This window comes from Xenopus laevis, chromosome 7S (assembly GCF_017654675.1).
Source record: "Xenopus laevis strain J_2021 chromosome 7S, Xenopus_laevis_v10.1, whole genome shotgun sequence".
NCBI lineage: Eukaryota > Metazoa > Chordata > Amphibia > Anura > Pipidae > Xenopus > Xenopus laevis.
In genome coordinates, this window is record NC_054384.1 from 51,125,365 (window position 1) to 51,139,772 (window position 14,408).

At 39.9% G+C, this 14,408-nt stretch overlaps 1 long non-coding RNA gene across 1 annotated transcript; it reads right to left on the reverse strand.

The window, feature by feature from the left end:
* Positions 1 to 621: 621 nt before the first annotated feature.
* Positions 622 to 11,191, reverse strand: LOC108697527. The gene is made up of 5 exons (XR_001932444.2): positions 11,051 to 11,191; positions 4,221 to 4,387; positions 3,350 to 3,459; positions 1,438 to 1,720; positions 622 to 1,338 (listed from the first exon to the last, which is right to left on the reverse strand). It is a non-coding gene; the product is annotated as an uncharacterized LOC108697527 (long non-coding RNA).
* Between the last annotated feature and the right edge of the window lie 3,217 nt (positions 11,192 to 14,408).

Consider the following 14,408-nt stretch of genomic DNA (forward strand, 5'->3'; position numbering starts at 1 on the left):
TCTTACCACAATAAATCACCCTGCATGGGCATTTAACAATATACACAACCATTGTCGTTATAAAAGTACTGTACTTGTGGATTCAAATATATCAGTTGGGTCAGAAGGACTCAAAATCTCTTTCAGAATGCTACATCTTTGGTAGCTAAACTTAGGTTTAGAGGGTAATTTTTTGTATACACTATCGTCACTAGTGACTAAAGGCCAATGTTTTAACACACATGTACGCATGTATCCAAAGCTTTCCCCATATTGGCTCACATAGTACGTCATTTGTACTCTCCTTTCGTTTATTCTGATTTAAATCTTCTGTTTTTGATTCTAATAACATTTCTTCCCGCCTAAGGTTTTAAGCTAATTTTTTGCTATCATTAATCAATTCATGTGGGTAGCCTCTATTAAGGAACTTTTTGCACATTATAGCCAAGTCTTTCACCCTCTTGCACTCATCACTGTCTATGCGCACTACCCTAAGCATTTGTGACTTTGTTAGTAAATTTAACAGATGCTTTGGTAGTGCACAATCGTGTTCCTATCGGTGGATTTTACATAGATGCAAGTCTGCAATTGTATATTGATGCAACTTAAATAAACTGGAGGACCATAGACTAATGCAATAACTTCAACTTCAAACATTTTTATTTTTCCATTTAAAAAACTTGCTGTTTCAAATTTTTAACTTATTTTGTACGAACAGTCTAGCCATTAGATTTTATGTAGAGCTTGCGCCTACCTGAGCTTCCTGCACCCTTGTGCAAAATTTTGCTTTGAGTAGTGAAGCAGATACAAGACAAAGGTTAATGTCATACCTCTTAAAAATGTATGCTAGTGGATCCAGGCTGTTTTCTCAGCAGATGAAGACATTACCTTCAGAGTCTATTAAATTGAACAAGGGAACCCTGTATTGACCGCCTGTCTTGAGCAGGAGGTTATATAGGGCACTCATTGTGATCTGTGCACACAGGGAATCCAGCACCTGTCAGTGTACCATTCATTGTCAAACAAAGATTTGCACCCAACAGTGGGGGGGGGGGTAATTTATAAAACACATAAAAAATACTGGTGCATTTACCACAACATAAACCCACCAGGTAGATGTTATATATGCAAGAGATAAAATATGGCTGCTAGCAGGGGCAGTTTGGATGCATCATGCAAACAACAGGAATGTTGATGCAACTGAAACATTTTCAGCTGGAAATATTATGGATCCATTAATTTCTCTGTAAGACAAATTATTTTCTGCTGTAGACAGAAGCTGGGGCAGTGAACAGTCATGCAATGCTAGATCAGTATGCTGGTGTCTGTTTAATCTAAGTCTAGTTCCCAATCCCAAACCTAAAGAAGGAAAGGAAACTGTGTTAATCAAATTTCAGCAGTGGATGACATATGCGTGTATTTCTTTAAACATCTGGAAGCTTTTCATAGGACACCTACCTAAGTCTTTGCTTGTAAAGTTGGGAATTCCCATCATCTCAATATCTTTGCCTTTTCCCTGAATTAGTGAAATCTTCCTCCTCATCAGAACTTGGTAAAAATTCTGGGTCTGCACCTTTTTTCCTATGTCTTGTTCCATTTATTTTCTGAATCAAAGGCTTTAGTTCATATTCAGAGCCTGTGCACCCATTCTCCTCATCTTCATGTCCAGTATGAATTAAATTTTCTCATTCTCGGTCTTGGGATGGCATGAACATGCTCCCAAGAGAGCTAGGCAGAAAATCTGAAAAAAGATCATATATTCAGTACACTTAAAACATCTCATTGGATGAGAGTGATGGAAGCATCATTCAAGATGCAGTAACTGCACCCACTCGCCAAGTTCATCTATTGCACTTGCGAGTAATGTTCCAAAAGAAACTAACACACTTGTGCATTTTTGTGAATCATTTGCCGTAAACTCTTTAATAGTAGGGAATTTGTTCCTCCTGGTGTCAATGCAGGCACTGCCAAAAATAAACAGCATTAGGGTGCAGTTAACTTTGTGTAGCATGTAGTGCCTATAGATGCATCAGTGTGGACACCTTGGAATCACTGCCACATCCAGGTGGGCAATAATTCCATGGTTGAAAGCATTGTGCACTATTCATTAAGGAGACAGAGTGCAAATTAGTGACCAATGTAACAATGCAGAAGTGCAAGAGGGATGTTTTTCCTCTGTAAATGTTCCTGTATAGCAACCACATTATCTGATGTCCTCCCTTTACTCTCAGGTACACCAACAGTCCTTTTATGACCTCCTGACTGGCAAAATGAACATAGAATTTTGGGAGAACAGACCTGAGGGATGCATAGGTAATTTCTTGCTAATTTATACAGAAAAGATACTCCTGGAACTTCAATAAAATGCATTTATTATACATGGCAGAAAATGTAAAAGCACAGTAACCTTTCAAGCCGTTCACCACCCTTTTCAAGTTCTAACAAAAAGTGTGCTGCATTTGATGGAAGTAGTAGACAATTCATGGATGGGTCAGGGTTTGTATGTAGAATTTTTTACATTATTGTAAAACCCCTGTAAAAATTGTAAAAGGCTGCATAGTTTACTGGCACCATATAAATAAATGATGATGAATACGATACACAGCAAAGAAACAAGGGACAAAGCTAATTATCATTATTATAGTTGATTATTGTATTTTAGGAAATATGCTATCATATGATGTAAATGTCATAAGTGGACATTAAGAACTAACAATCTAACATATAAACAATATCCAAGGAGAACAGGATAGTTTCCTGATTATACCACTCTATGTAACTGAAATACTAACTGCACCCAAGTACTCTGCATTAGGGATGTAGCGAACCGCCGATAATGTGTTCGCGAACACCGGCAAAAAATGCGAACTTCGAACATCCGAAAATCGTTCGATTCGAACGATCGAAGGATTTTAATCGTTCGATCGAAGGATTTTCGTTCGAATCGAACGATCGAAGCCATTCGATCGAATGATTTCATTCAATCCAATGGCTTCGATCGTTCGATTCGAACGAAAATCCTTCGATTTTAGCGATCGAATGGTCGAATGATTTTGACGCGAACGCCTATTGGCGAACGTCGCGCGACGTTCGCGAACTTGTGGCGGACGCGAACAGCCGATGTTCGCGCGAACAAGTTCGCCGGCGAACAGTCCGCGACATCCCTACTCTGCATACAGCCTCGTCTTGTGCTTTGGATTGTGCACTGCGTGTCATTAAAATGAAAGGTAATTTACAAGCAGCAACTGAACAAGCACAATTATATAAGCAAATGCATAAAATAATTCTGGCTATAAGTTTCTGTTTTCCACTGCTCTGTCTCATTTATGGGCTGAGAGTCTGACCTGACAAATCTCCCTAATAGTCTCACCCTCTTCCTGGTATCCCTGTAGCTCTTCTTCTAGGTCAGGGTCCTCCTGGTTCCCACCAAGAACTTCTTAGACATTTCTGTTTTGCTTTGATTTTCTTCAGCTGTTGTTCCTGTCAAGACAAAATAATAAATGAATAAAACAGGTCTACATATTTTAGCAATCCTAAAGAACACTTTACTTATATAATACAAGGATTATGAAATTTAACAAGGTCAAGTTCTGAGGAAAGAAGTGCCTACAACAAAAATTCTAAGTGCTGAACCATTATCACACAAAAGCAAAATCTGCAAGAGGAAATTAAACATCCCCATAACATAAAAAGTAGATGTGTGCCTAATATTTTGTATGTTTTTCTTTGGAGAAGATAATCCGATTGTATCAGACTGGAAAGATTCCAGAAGGAATGGCTTCTAAAATGCCTGTTTTTAAACTCTCTGACACGATAGGAAAATGGGAAGAAAATAACCAGCAACCAGTGAAAATCTTGCTGTTCCACCATAAAGCACGTATCAAGTTAGATTATAAAAAAAAAAAAAATTAGTTTTATGCCACATCATAAAATAGACATATGTAAACATTGGGTATTTAATGTCATTTTGCTTGATTTTAACTTAGAAATTTAGACAGATTTCCTTTTTTGAATGCCTTCAACATAAGCATTTACATTCTAGCCAGCGGGAAGGCATTTCGATTAGTCGTCCGAAGAAGGGGCAAATTGTCGCTGAGTGGCTAATCTCCCCCAGTAGCCTTGATTGCCACTACCCTAATAGGTAATTAGCTTTTATCAGTCTGATCCAGACAAAAGAATGAAATCCATTACTTAATCCATTTCAAACACTACAAACAAACAGAAAAGGGAAAAGCCAGAACCTGATGATGATGGTTAATAACGGTCTTCTGCAACATAAATGTCCGTGAGTGTTAAAGGTTTTGATATGCTATGTTTAGTCCAGTTTCCGTCCAATCTCCTTGCACTTAGCTGCTTGTGGTGCTGTTCAATGATCTTGTTAATTTGCTGAAGGGAAGTGACACAAGCACTATGAAAAGTAAAGATGGATATATCCAGTATCAAAAAACTATGCATTTAAACACATTACCCAGCACTTGCTTCAGAATCACTACTACAATCAATGTTGGAATTGGGGAGGGATGCACAGGGATGTTATCCCTTCACTACTTTATTTCTGTGAAATAAAGGAAGATTATTTCATACTTACCGAGATCTTCCTTTCCTAGACGTACTCCATGTCAGTACGTTACGGGATAGCCCCTCCTCCCTGCTCCAATTAGAAGGAACCTCCCCAAGCCTTTAAAAGGCCAACCACACCCACCTACCGGCGTCTTTGTAACAAGCTCTTAAATTACCGGAAAAGAAAGGGCGGGTGTACTGACATGGAGTACGTCTAGGAAAGGAAGATCTCGGTAAGTATGAAATAATCTTCCTTTTTCCCTAGACGTACTCCATGTCAGTACGTTACGGGACATAGCAAGTTAACGTTATCCCATGGGAGGGAATATGTTTTAAGAAGAAACTGTAATAAGGAAAGGAGTATCTCTGACTAGATAGTCCACCATCATGCAAACTCCTTACCTTAATATAGAGAGTCCAGGTGAAAACCCCAGAATAAGTTCACCAGGCTAAGAATAGAGCTATAGTATAGCATATACTATAGAGAAAGAGAGAGAGCGCGAGAGAGAGATGTTAGCCCACTGAGAGTGAGGAACAAGTTAGCTCACTAACCACCACTTCACCCTCCAGAAGAGAGAGAGAGAGAGAGAGAGAGAGAGAGAGAGAGAGAGGGAGGAAGACAGTCCTGTAAAAGGCGAATTCAGCAAGCTGAAATACTTACTCTCCTACTCACCAAATAGCATTCATCACATGTATGCCTAAATTCAGTGCAAATTGCAAGGTACCTGTAAGAAACACTTGGTAGGAGTAAGAACCCAAAACAGACACAATATAGAAATGATCTACTTAGGATATATCCATAAATGTAGGATATCCAATGAACCCTGAGGTACCCAAGGCCAGTACCATAAATATCTTCATATCAGAATGCATGTTAGTCAGGACTGTTCTAACCGAAAGCAGATCCTAAAGATCGGAGACAAGGGCACCTGAGAAAATAATTGGGATTAGAATTCCTTACCCTGTGTAAGGTCCTGTGATGAGGCAGACTCAATTAACTGTAAAGAGTTGAGCAACTACAGTACCTAAGAAAGAGCCCCTGTTGGTTGACCCAACCTAGTACTCTGAGAGGTATAACTGAATACCCCTAAGGTTACAGATCCCAATAACCACAGTGCAACTAAAGGACTAATTCCAAGATTTATGGAGGCAGATTATATGCCCTGGATAAATGTTTCTAGTCACCCACAAACCTGTGTTCTCCCTACCCATAAGGGACCCACTTATATGTGGAATCAACTATACTACATATTTAATCGTTGAGGCTGACCTTGGAACTGGAGGGACGCTATGGATGTTCCAGTAAGTGTCAGAAGGGCCTCTGATCTACTAGAGTCATGCTGGGTCATATGTATCAGGAGTGGCGCAGGAATGTGAATCCGAGAACAAACCAGGATAATAGGAGTGTTGTATCTGGAAGTTACCTGGACATTGAGCTCTGTGCGAATGTTTCAGACACAATTTTCAGCAGGTGTAAATGTAATCCCCCTAGCATAGGGAATAATGTGACAGACATGGTCAAAACAGACAAAAAAAAATACTTCCAAGCATCCCATTTGAAGCTAGACAAACCTGTATGACAGATACATAAAATATCCTTAATTCATTCTCAATGAAATTAATGACTAGAAGTGGTAAGAGATTACACTCTACTGTAATGACTGCAACCGTCCCACTTAAGGGAAGACTATGATCCTGCTCAGAAGAGCCAAGTACATTTTCGAAATGCTACAATAGGACAAGTAGCAACTGCAGTATGTAACTGTAAGGAGGAAAGATCCAAAACTGCTGGTGTTCCAAGAGGGCACAGACATAGAGAGGGAAAATAATTAACGCTCCTAGGACGCCTCCATCTGCTGTCCAATCAGTTACCTATCTGGTGTGGAAGAACAGCCAGCCCTGTATTCTAAAAGAACACTAACTAGGGGATTGAGAAATTGAAGAAAAAATAAATAAATGGGCCCAAAATAAGTGCCTTCTGGACACAGAGCCTTAAGTCACAAAGCCGTTTTGATGATAGTATAAGGTAGTATAAGCAGAATATCCCTATCCTGGGCCAGACTTGAACAGAGGTCATCTCTATGGACTAACAAGACACTTTGAGGACTCCTATAGCCTGAAAACCCTTGGTTTGAAATATATACCTTATGCAAATTCCCAGTGGCCTGATATGTATGTGTACCCTGTCTCTATAGACACCCTGTATTGGCAGATAAAATGTCCCATCTATCCTGACATTAAGAATATCAGTAGAAATAGTATAGGAATAACACTGGGTAGTGGCTCCCCTCTCTAATTTGTAGGAGGCACTAAGGAGTCACCCTAGAAAATGGTAGAAATACATCTGGGGATCCTTCAGCCAAGCATAGAGAACTGTATACCTTGTTCTTCCTTAAACCTATGAATATGGAATTTCCACAGGTTGCACCCCTAGAAACTAGCCAGATGTCCTGGCTGCTATAGTGAAATTTATGGATGAAGAGTTCAAGTACTGATTGTTCCAGGAATCTTCAAAAATACTATATGTTGCATAAAAATATAGGTTTAATGAGCCAACGTTTCTGGTTCCAAAAAAGAACCCATCCCAAGGAAACAAATCATATATAGATATCTGTGCAAACATATATACACACTCATACATGCCTTAGTATTAAAATATATGCACCTGCCTATGGCCCTCTTATAGATGCAAACATATATGTTGCTTGGTAGACCAGTTGTATTATGGAGTTTATCCATTAATTGAGCATTTGTTCTGAAGGCAGTAGAATCCCCCTGCAGGATGTGGGCCATGGTGCAAGCATATATTAAAATATGTGATAATAATATGTACCTCGGTCAGAGTCCTAAGCTCCTGGTAGAGCACAGTACCCGACCCCAGAACTCGAGCTGCGTGGGTAGTAATAAACTGCACAATTGACTGGGCAAAGCAATTATCTGGTCCTCCATTCGTTCAGGCAGTGATCGGTGATACAAGGCTGCTAAATCTGGAAAAATGTACATTCAATGGTCCCAAAAGTAGTACATACCTGTGGTTATTGTTAACCCAGCAATCCTTATGACAGACAGGCTTCAGAACTCCTGTAGTGTTTATCAAGACAAAGTTAAGCTTACCTGCCATCGGGAAAAAATATTGCCTAGTGTCTAATTTATTAAGCCATATCTTATCCCAGGAGCAATGCCATGGAATGAAAAGACATTCATATGTAGGTATTCCTATCAGTAGTCATCTGGATTAAACCTGAATGTACCCCAGAAACAATTACAACCCCATGTAATGCATAGTTTAGGTTAGCTGCAGTCAGAGCAAACCTATATCCGACCTTCATAGCCACCCAGTCCAGTGATCTACATCTATTAGAGCTACTGGTTCAAGGTGAGCAATAATTAGAGCATATTATACTGCAGAGAATAGGAGCATACCGATATGATCACAGCAACATGTAATACATAAAATATTAGCTACTGCTTAGGGCAAGCGTAAATCTGGTCCTAGCCGTTCCCAGGCCTGTGCTTTACATACCTTAGGGCTACCTATTCCAGGTGAGCCATAGCCAGGGTATATACTGCAGAAGAAAATATAAGCACAGATTCAATCACAGTAACATGAAATACATAGTTTATATTAGCTGCTGCTTAGGGCAAGCATATCTCAGGGCCTAGCAACTCAAAAGGCCTGTGCTCTACATCCATTAGGGCTACTTGTTCCATGAGAGAAATAGCCAACTCATAAACTGCAGAAAACCTGTAGTACATAGTTAGGTTAGCTGCTGCTTATAGCAAGCATGTATCAGGACCTAGCAGCCAGCAAGACAGATCTGTGCTCTACATCTCACAGGGCTACGTGTTCTTTGTGAGCAATAGCCAGAGCATAAGCTGTATAACAAAATAGTAGCACAGGTACAATCACAGCAATATGAAATACATAGTTAGATTAGCTGCTGCTTCGAGCAAGCATGTCTCAGGGCCTAGCAGCCAGCCAGACCTGTGCTCTACATCCTGTAGGGCCACGTTTTACCTGTGAGCAATAGCCAGAGCTTAAACTGTAGAACAAAATAGGAGCACAGGTACAATCACAGAAACATGAGGTCCATAGTTTAGATTAGCTGCTGCATAGAGCAAGCTTATATCAGGCCCTAGCATTCAGCCAGACCTTTGCTCGACCTCTATTATGGCTACCTGTTCTATGTGAGCAATAGCCAAAACATAGAATGCAGAACAAAAATAGTGCAATACATATTATCGATTATCTGATGTTTATAGCAAGTATATATCAGAGCCTAGCAGCCCCCCCAGCCCAGTGATCCATATTCAATAGGGCTACTGGTGTCCTATTTGTAAATGGCTTGTGCTTTCAGGCAGGAAACAATCATAACCAGGCACAGTGCAGATAAGCATATGAATATATAGCATGCAAGCAGTTAGTTAGACTTTAGTACACTGCAGAACAGCATATGGACACACTCCTTACCTGCTGCTCATTATGCAAGGCTGGAAGCAGACCCTTTAATGTCACAAATTCCAGGACACTCTATTGTTAACGGGAAAACAGGCCTCACAAGTTTACTGACAACAGCAGGACTTACCTGAGGCTGCAGCTTCCTAGCTTGCCGAGTTAGAGAGTGGGCGGGGCCATCTCCACTTGCTTTAGCTGGACCTGATTATACTCAGCTGGTGTCTGCACTCAGTGGGGGGTTGATTATACTCAGCTGGTGTCTGCATAGGCAGGGAACCCAAAGCAACTGCGTAGGTTATACTGAGGCGAATTGGATAATTAGTGTTGGTGCTTCCTGCACAGGCCCAAGTTTGCTATAATATGAAGCCTATAGCGAAACTTTTTTACATTTTTTATTTTTTATTATTATTTTAACTACCTCCACCTTAGGAAAGTCTGTTGAGGGAGGCAGTTGGCCATGACCTGCCCCCATTAAAACAAAAATAAAACAAAGGTAACAGGGGGCAGTAAGGTTCAGGCCCCTAACTAATAAGCCTAAGTTAACTGCCACCTCCCTCGCCCATTCGTAAAAATGGGGTGTAGGGGCCACATACACCAGTGCCGCCTGAGGCCCTCTGGGCAGGTCGGGAGGGCACACGAATGGGGGGACAAGCACCTGCCACCCAATGCTCTTGATAGCAATACAGGAAGGCAACTGAAATACAGGCAGACAAGGAGTAGCAAACATTGCACCTCAGTGCCTTACCTGATTCAAAAGCTGAAGTTCAGAAGACTCCAGGTCTGAGGTAGTGTGCTGGGGGGAAAAAAGGTCCCATGGACCAAAACCCCTGTCCCTAGGACGCCTTCCGGGCAGGCCTAATGCTTTCCTAGGGGTAAAAGAGAAAAACAAAAATTTGCTTCTAATGATTGAGGCCTTTGTTCAGAGAACAAAGCCAAGAGCATAAGAGAAGGAAAAAAAAGACGCCGGTAGGTGGGTGTGGTTGGCCTTTTAAAGGCTTGGGGAGGTTCCTTCTAATTGGAGCAGGGAGGAGGGGCTATCCCGTAACGTACTGACATGGAGTACGTCTAGGGAAAACATCCACTCAGTGGGGATGTAAGAGTTTCGAATCCCGGAACTGTCTTTTGCTCCTCTCCACTTGTGCATGCAAATAAAATGCAGAGGTAAAATATAATATAGTTAAATATATATAGGATAAAAAGAGAGAAAAGATTGCTGGGAGAGAAGTAGAAAAGATAGAGAAGTGTTAAACAGATAAAGACGGAGGAGAGAGGGTTATAGAGAAAAGGAGAGAAGAAGAAAACAGGGGAAACAAAAAGAGAAAATGAAGGTATTAAACAGCAGCTGATTAAGGAATAATGAGAGAATGACATATATGGAATAATCTTGGGTAACATAAAATATGATGGGATTGTGCTATTTTATGACAGACAATATACATATTGCTGTGTTTGCAGGAGCTGAATTGGCAGCCAAGAAAAGTCATATGCACACTTTTCATTTTTGGATCCCTACAGGTCACATATATAAACATATGCATACTGGGCATCAAACTGTGCATTAGAAGGAAATACCAAAAAGGAAATAGCAAAATGGCTTTGCTTTAAAGTGGGTGAAACCATAAAGTATTGGTGCGTGAGGCTTTTTATAACAATGGGTGTGGTGTATGGTTGTGGGAGGGGCTTGTTTTAGCAGACCCCGCTATGCTCACCACACAGAGCATCCCTCCACTTTTTTCACTCCAATTCAAGCACTGACTACAATCCATATAAGCTGCTGTATATCTGTGGGGGCAGCCATTCAAACTGAATTTAGCAAAAGGGCTGTGACTGGTTACACACTCTTGCAGGGATTAGTCATGCAGAAATAGGAGTGCTGACAAGTTTGTGTCATAAAGCTGTTCAGCCGCTCAGGCTTTATTTGTAAGTTGCTCAAAATAAACAAAACGAAAATAAAACATAGCCGTCTGGCTCCTGCCTATCTCACTCAGTGGCCCTGTCTATTCTAGAAACACAAATATAATGATCACAGTCACTGGCAAAAACAGAGCAACTTACGGTTTCTTAGTTTTCAGGGAATTTGAAAATCACTCACAGAGCTCCTTTCCTTCCAGCCTTCAGGCAGCCTGCATATAGAAAAGAGACCTCTGTGTCAGGCCCGCTGACCTAAATACTACACCTGTATGATCAGCACACAGACAGGTAAAACCCGGACTGGCTCCCTTTTTCCCAATAGGCTTCAGGACAGAAAAAACCCAAAACATTACTGGAGCCTTTTAACACATGAAGTGCCGGAATCCTGGTGCAATGTATACACCATCCAGCACTTTCTCTACTAAACATTGTGACACCCTGTCACAGGGCAGATAGTAAAATAGCAGACAGTAATTTCTATAGAATACAATGGGGGTAGGGTAATGACACAATAAAGGTAAAATACCGCAAAAAAATGATGTAAAAAGCTGTGTAAAATACATAGCGAATTTATCAATGGGTGTGTAATTTTACAACATGCAAATGCCAGATTTGCAGTGGTCATTTTACATTGCTTCCAGCAGAAGTCACTCTAAGAAAAAACATGTAAAATTTGATGTGCTGTATGGTGTATTATCCGGCTGTTTTTTACACAGCATACTAAATATGCCCCTTACTGAAAAACTTTAACTTGTGGTGAGCACTGGAAAAACTGTTCCTCTGGTAATTACACAATTAATCTGAATTTAACACAATTAACATTTTTGGGAGATCATGCATCCCAAAAGCAAACCATATCTCTTTAGTTCAAAGATATTTTCGGGAGTTTAATTCAGGCTGGCGACAATTGCAACACATATTATTGGCCTTAAAGGGGTGGTTCACTTTTAAACCAGTGCATGGTTGGATAATTTGGACCCTAGCAACCAGGTTGCTGAAATTGCAAACTGGAGAGCTGCTTAATAACTCAAAAAACACAAATAATAAAAATAATAAACCAACTGCAAATTGTCTCATATATCGTTCTCTAAATCATACTAAAAGTTAATTCAAATGGGACAACCCATTTTATGTCTGAATCTGAATATAAGCACTGGACACCACAAATGTACTACAGCTAATAAGGATGTAGCCTATGTTATAATATGTTTGAATTGTTTTTTATTGGCAGAATGTTCTGTGAAGAAATTGTATTGGCAAACATAAAATGAATTTGTTGCACCATATCATTTAAGATGCCATGTTGTTTTTTTTCTAATTTGAACTGCCACTATAGTGGTTAACATTTAGAATACACAAGCACCTTGACTTGAGTGCTATGACAAATACATCTTGTATTTGTACAATACTGTTGCGTAATTTTTCAAATACTCAATAATTCTAATTATATAGTACAGTTTTGTAATCTCCCTAACATTCTTCTGAAAACTACTCTTTACACTAGCATATAACTACTATATTTTTATTGTGTTTCTAAACCATAGAAAAAAAAAAAAAGATTGATTTTCAATTTTTTTTAAAGGTTGATGCCTTTATCAACCATTTAATATTGAAATGAATTTGTTGCACCATATCATTTAAGATGCCATGTTGTTTTTCTTCTAATTTGAACTGCCACTATAGTGGTTAACATTTAGAATACACAAGCACCTTGACTTGAGTGCTATGACTAATACATCTTGTATTTGTACAATACTGTTGCGTAATTTTTCAAATACTCAATAATTCTAATTATATAGTACAGTTTTGTAATCTCCCTAACATTCTTCTGAAAACTACTCTTTACACTAGCATATAACTACTATATTTTTATTGTTTTTCTAAACCATAGAAAAAAAAAAAGATTGATTTTCAATTTTTTTTAAAGGTTGATGCCTTTATCAACCATTTAATTATTGAAATCATCAACAAGTTGCTGATGTTCCTGCTCAGCTTCTGCAAGCCTTAAAGCCCGACTGGACTCATTGAACACATTATCAACCTGTTGTAGGACACCTTGTTCAAGCACCTGCTTGTCATGGACTGCCAATCCCAATCCTTGCAGTTCCAAAGCCTGCTGACCAGACTGCACTGATTGTATCTGTTGCCATAAAGCTGACGCAGAGTTTTTGCTTTCCTGTGTGCCAACTCACCAGGAGGAACAGAGTGCCGGACCTGCAGTAGCTGGATGATGGACCAGGAGCATCAGCGTCGTTCTCTGAAACTGATCTCACCAAACCTTCATTTTGATTTGTGAAGCTAGGGACTTCCCAAGGCATTCTATTAAGCATAAAAGAGAAAAGATGTAAGCCAAGAGTAGCAGCACTAGTATGCAGCGTGAATACAGCAAATTTATAGGACACTCGCTTTTTTAATTTTAGAGAAAATATGTGCCGGTTCAGTATTTGTTTGTGGGTTTATTCTAGTTGAAAGTATAGTGGATATAGTAAAGAAAGGATATGTAAGAGTTAACGTCATTAATAGCAATGGATAATATAGTCATTAAGCAACAATGTATAAAAAAAAGTACAGAATTCTTATTAGACTCTGGTAGAATGACCACAGCCTATCCTTACAAAAGCAGGTTGTCATACCCACCTAATATTTTGTTGATGAAGTATAGCTACTTCAGAAATTAAATATACACAAAAAATATATTTATATAAAGTTGTGAAAATGCTATAAATTGAGTTTAGTAGCGAGTGAAAAGATTATGTATTGTTAAAGAAATAGCTCACCTTCAAATTATGTTTTACTATTGTGTTGACAGTGGTAGTCTAAAGCAATATTCAATTGGTCTTCATTTCTAAGACATTTTTTGGTATATTTAGTGATTTTTGGTCAATTTTAACAATGCCCACATGCTTCTAGCATTTCATAATCTTACCAGGAAGCAAATAAATGCCACAGGAAACTCACCTGTGTTACACTGACACCATGCAGGCATAGCTATTGAAAACAAGTAGAAAGATAATCACTCCCCTCCCCTACTTATTATTTATACGCATGTCGAAACAAATACATCAGCTAAAACAAGCTGCCAATGCATTTTACAAAGAATCAAAAGATTGGAAGGCACCAAAGGGTGTAGCGAGGGTGCCAATGACTGGGAGGAGGGATGGCAGGCCAGGGGATTGGATCTTAGGGGTTGTAGGTTAGAGAGCATTGGTGGGGAGCAGAGGGGGAGGGCAGTTATATAAACAATGAATCCCTTACCTGCTTCCTCTTCCCTCAGGATCCTGGAGCGCTGGTGGAGCTGCTGCCATCAGTGTGTCCGGTTCTCCCCAATGGCTGACTCCCTAGAGGCCCAGGTGAGGGAAAGACTTAGGCAGCAAGGGTCGGGCTGGGTGGATCAGCTTTTAGCAGAGCTGATTCCCCCTCCAGCCGTAGCTGCGACCGGTCGCAGCAGGACTGCTGCGCGTAGAAATGCGGCGGGTACCTCTAGACGTTCCCGCCCCCCGTC